This window comes from Ursus maritimus, unplaced genomic scaffold (genome assembly GCF_017311325.1).
Source record: "Ursus maritimus isolate PB19 unplaced genomic scaffold, ASM1731132v1 scaffold_20, whole genome shotgun sequence".
NCBI classification, from domain to species: Eukaryota; Metazoa; Chordata; class Mammalia; order Carnivora; family Ursidae; genus Ursus; species Ursus maritimus.
In genome coordinates this window covers 42464426-42473213 of record NW_024424453.1, presented here as the reverse complement: position 1 = coordinate 42473213, position 8788 = coordinate 42464426, and positions in this window count along the sequence as shown.

Sequence of the window (8788 nt, the reverse complement as noted above, 5' to 3'; positions counted from 1 at the left end):
AAGAAAGAAAGAAAGAAAGAAAGAAAGAAAGAAAGAAAGAAAAAGAAAGAGAAATTAAATTATATAAGCTTCAGATCCTACAAAATCCGGGTCTGCTCCCACTCAAGGGTTAGGAGCTGTGTAGGACATCTGATAACCCAGCTCAGCTGTTGTCTAGTCACGGGGCTGGGTTCTTAGAGGTTTTTGTCATTTCTCCATTTTTTCCTGTGGCAGTCTGCTTAACTCCAATAGTACTCATATTTTCTTTGTTAATTCCCTTCTTCAGATCTAGCTGGGGCTAGAAAACCATATAATGAAGCTTTTTAGAATGACTTAACTCTGGATAAGAGATTCACAAAGTTTCTTGTGTTTGACCACAATGCCTAGAATTTTTTTCTACTCACTTTCCAGCACCCACATATCCTTCAGATGGTTAATGTTCCTACACAAGTTATTACCACATGAATTAGATCTTTATTGTATTTTGCTTGTTAATAAAACAAGACATTTTATTTTGAAAAAAAAAGGAGGAAGTAGGGTGTCAGGACTTCATAAATGTCGAGGACAAATTCTAAATCTTTTTTTTTTTTTTAAAGATTTTATTTATTTATTTGACAGAGATAGAGACAGCCAGCGAGAGAGGGAACACAAGCAGGGGGAGTGGGAGAGGAAGAAGCAGGCTCACAGCAGAGGAGCCTGATGTGGGACTCGATCCCATAACGCCAGGATCACGCCCTGAGCCGAAGGCAGACGCTTAACCGCTGTGCTACCCAGGCGTCCCAAAATCTTTAAGCTGCTTCTTACAGCCATACTAAGGAACCACTCAACAGTGTACAAGCAGGGACATACTTCCCATCAACATTTGCCATGTTAGAGGCTCTAGGAGCTCCTGGCTGTGTCCATTTCAGGCTCTGGCTGTAATAAGTGGGGTGAGCTTTACCAGTGATGTCCCTTCCCCATTCCACCGCCCCCAGTGCTCCTCTGGAGTGGGTCTTCATGGGAAGTTCAGCGATGTCACTGTAGCCTGTGGCCAGCAGAGGGCTGCGACACTTAGTGGCCTCCCAGGCTTTAGGCCTCCAGGAGAAGAAGCAACAGTTGTCCTTCCAACCTCAGAACCTCTCACCACTATTCTTTCCAAGCCTTATTCTCCATCTCCACCCTAAGTCTGACGTAGAAATAGATACCAGTAATGATTAATAATAATTACTATTAGTGTTAACTGCTATATAGTTGACAGGTTGTAATGAATGCTTATTATTAACAGCAATAACCTTATGACGCTTCAGTTCTAATCTAGACACCATTCCTTTTTCAGGTGCCCGACTGAGTTAACCTCAAAAGGTGGAGGGCTGCAAGAAGCCAACAATTTCCTCTGATCCAAGCCAGGAAGGGAAGCCATTCTTCCTTTCCATCCATCACGGAACATAGTTATAATAGGTACACCATGACTCACAGGTCTCACATCTAAGAAGTCTTAAGGCCCATTTCTGCCTCCAAAGCTGATGTTTCCAGTGATAAAAACCTAAGAAGTCTTAGCTGTTTGGTTACACTTTAACCTTTGCCAGCTGAGACAATGGGAGACATTGGGTACAGGACCGGGGAAACCCACACTCTGCTTTCTTGCTAAGGGGTAGAGGATGGAAGACCCTACTGAGAAAGGCTTTCTTGTCTAAGTGACAATGAGGCAATAAATTTAGTGACAAGAGCATGGGTTCCTTATTGGGCACTTGAAATTCAATTCTGGCTGTAAGCTGTTACATGATCTCAGCTCCTCTGTGGACTTCACCTTCCCAGTCCTCATCTGAAAAATGGGCTTGTACCACACCAAGACCTTGCTTTACACACTCGTGTGTTATTTTGTTTTGTTTTTTAAAGATTTTATTTATTTATTATTTGACAGAGAGAGAGACGGCGAGAGAGGGAACACAAACAGGGGGGAGTGGGAGAAGGAGAAGCAGGCTTCCGGCTGCACAGAGAGCCCAATGTGGGGCTCGATCCCAGGACCCTGGGATCATGACCTGAGCCAAAGGCAGACACTTAACGACTGAGCCACCCAGGCGTCCCCACTCGTGTGTTTTTATTTATCTTTTAAATAACTAATTGTCATTGCCATCAGTGTGGACTATAGAATCCCAGAGAGCCCATAAAATAAAGCTTATCACCACGTCCCTGGGGCTGTGTCATGCACTGATGATAATGTTGCTCATATCGTCCTTCACCAGACAGGAATGAGCCACCAACATGCGTCAGACGTTGTGTTGGGCATTGTTTTTGTAGAAATCAAAGCAGTCATAATATTCACCCTCAAGGTATTTACAGGTTAGCGGGGGGTTCCAGTGCAATGTTGTGGGTGTTGTGTATGTAGGGAATACAGTGGGCCACGTAGAGGTCCCCTATCTCATACTTGGGGCCACAGAAGGCTTGAGGAGCTGAATTTTGAAGGAAGAGTAGGAAATAGTGTGATGAACAAAAGTAAGGGGGCATCCGGGGAGCAAGAACAGCACTGTCACACAGAGGCATACTGTTCATTAGCGCCAGCCCGAGGGTCTCATGAACAAACCCAAGGGTATGGGGCTCCTGAATGGCTCAGTCGTTAAGTGTCTGCCTTCGGCTCAGGTCATGATCCTGGGGTCCTGGGATCGAGCCCTGCTTCCGGCTCCCTGCTCAGCGGGAAGTCTGCTTCTCCCTCTCCCTCTCCCACTCTCCCTGTTTGTGTTCCCTCTCTCGCTGTGTCTATCTCTGTCAAATAAATAAAAATCTTAAAAAAAACAAAAAACAAAAAACAAACCAAGGGTAATACAGCTATCTGGTCCAGAGGCCAGGAAATCTAGGGGTCGTGGTCTGGCACTGTCAACAGCTTTGTGAAACTGGTCCACCTAGTCACTTAATGGCTCTGAGCTTCTTTACTCAACAATCCATGTGAAGTCCGGCTGGTTATGCTCAGGGATGGCCCCAGGCCTAACCTTCTCTACAGTTCTGCATTTTAGGTTAACTCTACGAAGCCAAATGAGGGTTCCAGGCATGCAGTGACATTGTGCCTTGGCTGGCAACCCAAAGGTCATCAACCAAGCCTCCTGAACACAGTGGTGATGGACTGACTGTACCTAGCTCAGGGCCATGCACGGCACAACTGCCCAAACAGTGCTCTACAAAACACTGGTCCTCAGCACTTCACCTCCTTTTGGGGGGATGGAAATAGTGATAATTATTTAGAACAAGGGAAATCTGGTATGTGATGTGTCAGCCAGGCAGCAAGGTGCTGAGTGATGGGGCAGAGAATTTTGGATTTGTGCTTTGAAATCATTTTATGGAAACAGTTGGAAAACTAGCCTCACCCCTGTCAGACCCCTAATTTTCCTTCCTTCCTTCCTTCTTTCCTTCCTTCTTTTCTTCTTTCTTAATTAGGCTCCACACCCAATGTGGAACCCAGCCTAGGGCTTGAACTCATGACCCTGAGATCAAGACCTGAATCAAAATCAAGAGTCGGATGCTTAAACAGCTGAGCCACCCTGGCACCCCAGGCCCTCCATACTTCGGATGGAGGGGGATCTCCAACACACATTCAGCTTCCAGAAGATTAAGACGTTAACCTTGAGTGTGGCTTTTGAAAAGCTCAGAATCCAGTTTCTTCTGACTCATTTAGATATGATACAGTGTTTATCGGCCTGCTGTGAGGGGAAAAATAAATTCCTGGGCTGGAGGTGGGAGCTGGACAGCAAGGATGGTCAGGCTGGATTAGTCCTCGTCTGTTCCTGGCGACGGCAACCAGTGTTTCCTTAACTGATCACAGCAAAGGGCCTATAACATCTTGTATCCCTCACTCCCTACTCTCCCCCTCGCCTCCTATTCTGAAAATAGCTCCTGCCCTTTGTGGGTCAGATCCTTTAACTTTTTATATCTGGTTGTGAACATCCTTGGTGTCCTTTCCCCTAAAAGAAGCCCCTTCCCCATTCCTGCNNGAAGTCAGCAGATAAGGCAAGGGAAAGTGACCTGGGCAAGAAATGTACATTCTCATCGCTTGACCAAATGATGACAGACATGAGGCCAAGGGCCTCAACCGCTGAAGCTGTTCAACTGCGAGCAGCAAGAGCAGTGTGAAACACACAAGGAGGTTGTGAGACTCGGGGAAATTGTGCCTGAAGTGTTAATATTATTTAGTGTTCTCCTAAACTGAGTCCTTCATGACCTCGCAGGGTCAAATGGCGCTTCTCCATCAATTCTGAGGAAAAGTTCTAATGATAATCAGTGATCTCCAGAAAGACTTCCAGGAAAAGTGAACCACACCTGAGAGGATTTTCTAAGAGTCCAATTCAAGAACTTCGAGCACTGTTTCCTTGTCAAGGATGATGTGGGAGGAAAAGGTAAAGGGAGACAAGGTGTCAATAACCGGAACAAGGGGCACGTGTTCAAGGGTTTCTTCTTGGAGCCAAAACTCCATTAAAGTCACCTTTGTTTCCACTGCAACCCCTGAGTCAAAGGAGGTCCAGTTGAAATTTGTTTTTCTCGTCTTCGTAACCCTTGAACTATATTTAAGCCTCTGGGTTTATGAAGATCTCTGGTCTAAAACTGCCAGTTTGAGAAAACCTTTGTACCTTATTGCTGATTTAGGCCACAATGAGGATTAATGACGTACTGGGTGGAGTCTTTGAAATGAAATTAAACTATAGCTGAGCTCATTGTTGCTTCAGCTTGAATTGGTGAGGGATGGGCCAACCTGGGGGGGGGGAGTATAAAAGTCTTGCTTTCCTTGCCCTCGGGAAACTCCTTTTGAACAATAAACAAAATGGCTCCCTGCCTTAGACTGGTCACTACCCTTGGAAATCTGTAGATGAGTCTTGGGCATTGTGGCAAGCACAGTTCAGACATAAGGTGGTATCTCTTCATGAAAGCATATAGCTACTATCTTGACGGTCCTTTGGTTGCTTGGAAGACCAAACGGAAGAGGTAGCGGGAGGTGGGGGCAGGGATCTTGACTGATGTGATCAAAGCAAAGCCTTCCTTTCCTGGTGTAGGAATGCTTCTCGGCTTGCATTCCACCCTACATCATGGTGCTCAATGCATCTCCACTATATTAAGAGGCATCAGTTGTGAGAAGTAAAAGATTGTGTTTATAGCAATGCACGAAGCATAGAGAACATATCCTGGAAGGCATTCCTTCTGATTACTTTGCACCATAATTGGAGCCAACTGCTATTTTTTACAAGTCATGGATGAGCTCCACGGCTTCCTAAAACATTTTTGCTTCAGTCGCTTGGAATATAGCATGACGTCATATTATTCCCTGTCAGGTGCATCCTTAGGATTACCTGGCAGAAGGTGAGGAGCGGTGTAGCTGCTACATGTGTTATTTGCACTGTGCTGTCTCTCTGCCTCTGTGTCAACAGCACGGTTATGAGAAGCTGCTTCTGTCGTTATTTCTGTAGTCTTTCTGAATAAGGGATTATCATTACGTTGGGTGAGAAGTACCTCTGAGAAACCAATGTGACCCCCACATACAATCAGGTCCCACAAGGTGCCCCCCAAGACAGTGGTTCTCAGATATGGCTGCACCTTATAGTCACCTGGGAAGTTTTAAAAAATCCAAATGCCCAGACTGCACTCAGACCAGTTTAATCAGATTATCTTGAGGAGGGACGCAGGCTCCATTATTTCTTAAAATGTCCCAGCGGATGACAGCATGCAACAAAGCTTGCGAACCAGCTGTCAAGAATCCCCTGAAGTTTAGTGTCGAGACCTGATGATAAGCTCTGCACTCCACAGAGGGGATGGGTGAGGCTAGAGAGGGCATTTGTCTGAGACAGAGCAAGCGGGGTATGGAGACCTCACAGTTGTGAATGTTGATGCCCCACAGACCATGTGAGGTGCAGCGTGCTTCAAAACAGCACAGACAAGTCTTAGAATGTGGACCTTGGATAACAGGCTGACATGTGACATGTCATATTCATTTTTCTTTAAGTAGGCTCCACACCCAGGGAGGAGCCCAGCACGGGGCTTGAACCCAGGACCCTGAGATCAAGACCTGAGCTGAGATCAAGAGTCAAACGCTTAATTGACTGAGCCACCCAGGCGACCTGACATGTCAATCTTGACTAAATAACTAAGGAGACATTTTAAGCATACGGTCAGCCCAAATGGATATGAGCACTCTGTCCATTTGCTTACCAGCTGTTTCTGAGCATGAATTTCTGCTGTGAGCCATGACTCATTTTTTCAACAACCCCCCCCTTTTATGATTGGAAACGTGAGTAGCACCAATCATGCACACACAGACAAGAACAAAAGTTCTTTAATGAGACAGCTAAAGAGATGATCACAAATAGCTTTGGGACCAATTCCACCACCCCCCCCACCCCGGATTTTCACAGGTATATCAGAGGTCATTCTCTCTTATCTGGGACTGGAATGCTGAGTGAAGCATCACACCTTCCCCAACACAGCTAATCACATCCGGGGCTTGGGTTTGCTGGCTAGGGAGCTGGAGAACACAATTTCTCTCATATCTATTTTCCAATTAAAAAAAAATTTTTTTTTTTTAATTGCTCCTTTGGTAGGGGAGTGGGGAGCATGGGAAAGTGGTTGAGACAGATGCCTAATTTTGCTACCTAGGGCGAAAGAGACCATGGCTTGATGGGAGCTTCACCTTCTAGGGTTTCAGTGGAAAGGGTGAGAAGTGACATTTGTGGAAGGTTCCTGGACATGTGTGGGTTCCTGTTCTTTACTATCAGGCAAAAGACCGAGAAAGTCAAGGACTCCCTGAGGAACAAATGGGGACAAATGTATGATCCTCTGAGAAACTCCCTGAAAAGGTGAGCTGGTAAAGCCTGTAAGTTCCTGAAGCATGACCACTGCAGATTTGCAATAAGAAATGGCACTACTTTGTATTCTCATATACAACATTAAGAAAAAATTTGAGGGACGTCTGGGTGGCTTATTCGGTTGAGCACCTTTCACACTGGTCATGATCTCAGGGTCCTGGGATCCAGCCCCACAGGAGTCTGCTTCTCCCTCTCCCTCTGCCCCTCCCCCTGCTCATCCCCTTTCTCTCTGTCTCTGTCGCTCTCAAATAAATAAATAAAATCTTTAAAAAAAATTAAAACAGTACAGGAAGACAAAATAACAAAGTATGCATTTTCTGAAATCCCACTACCAAGAGAAAGCCCTTGTAAAAATCTTCCAAACAGCTCTCTACAAATGTGTGTGTGTGAGTGTGTGCGTGCGTGTGTGTGTGTGTGTGTGTGTGTGAATGTCAATATAACTATACATTTTCACAAACTTGGGCGTAAGGTACATGTTATTTTGAACTGACTTTTTCAATCATCAATGACTCTTGGGCTTGCTCTATGTTGGTGAATTTAAACCATGTCATTTTCAATGTCTGTGGCATGTTCCCTTGTATGTATGTATCATAATTTGACCAGCCTTGTATTACAAATAAAGCTGTTAAGAACTGTCTTACACATGCCTTTTTGGGACACACATCTCGTTTCTCTTGAGATGTAGCTAGGAGGGGGATTGCCAGGGCTATCAGCTGTCAGTCACCTCTTAGGGGACATTGAGGTTTTTTCTAATCTTTCTGTCTTCTCACTCATTCTGCAGTGACCTTTCTTCTGCTAGAATGTAAGCTTTGCAAGGGCAAGTTCTTTCTCTGTTTGCTTCATAGATGAACTCCAAATGCCTATGCAGCTATTTTCAATGTGTTTGTTGAAAGAACTGAATGAACATGGATGTTCTTCACATCTGTAGGTATACAGACAATCGATTCTTAATGCAAAGTGTCTGCTGTTCTATGTCCATGGAAGACTGTGAAAGCGCCATGAGTAAAATTGGGGGTTACAAATTCATGGCAGTGAGTTGACAAATTCGCAAATACAGAATTCATGAAAAATAAGGATCAACTACATTGCATAGGATATATTCCTAGATTTGGACTTGTTGGATAATAGAATATATACAGTTTAAGTACCAATAGATACTGTCAAATTTCCACCATGCTTCGTGAAGAAATATATTGATTTACTTTTCTATCAGCGTTATGTAAGGGTGCTCACTTTCCCATGCTCTCATCAACCCTAAACCATATCTTTTGTTGTTGTTGTTGTTGTTATTGTGGACCTGGATTGGGGAGACTTAGATTTTTATCATGATGACAAAAATCACACACGGAAAAATGAAAATTGTAACTGATAAACTAGGAGTGAAGTGTGGGCCGGGCAACATGGGGAATGGATGCCTGGAGTCCCTGGAATGCTGCCTGGAATCTTGGATTTCCTTCTGGAGTCCCCCAGGTGCCCTGGATGCCTCCTGGAACCATGCTCCCAAGGGTCCCACGGAGCCCAGTTTGAGAACCATCACTCTAGACCAAGGGTTTTATTGTACAAGAAGGTGAAGATGTACAGGACTGTTTAGAGAGCACATCTTCCTCCCCAGGCAGGCTGTAGGATGCCTAGGTCTGACAGGGGCACTGCAGCACATGAGCCAATAGCTTGACCATGCAGTTGTGCAGCACAAGGACTGGCCCAGTTAACACCACTTCCTCCGTGTAACTGGTACCTTGGTATCCAGACTGAGCATGAAGACCAACAGGTCCTTCCAGCTCGTCTTCTCCTCCTCGTAAGAGTCACTGTGGATACAAACGATGTTGAAGAGGAAATGGGCAGTGAAACACTTTCTTCATGTTCCTACAGGGAGACAAGCAGCTGGCAGGACACATGACTGGAGACAGCAAGTGGTCAGTGACCGGCAACTCAGTTTTCTTCTGCATGAGGCTGAAGAGAACTTCTAGTGAACATGGAGCAGAAGGCTGTCTCTA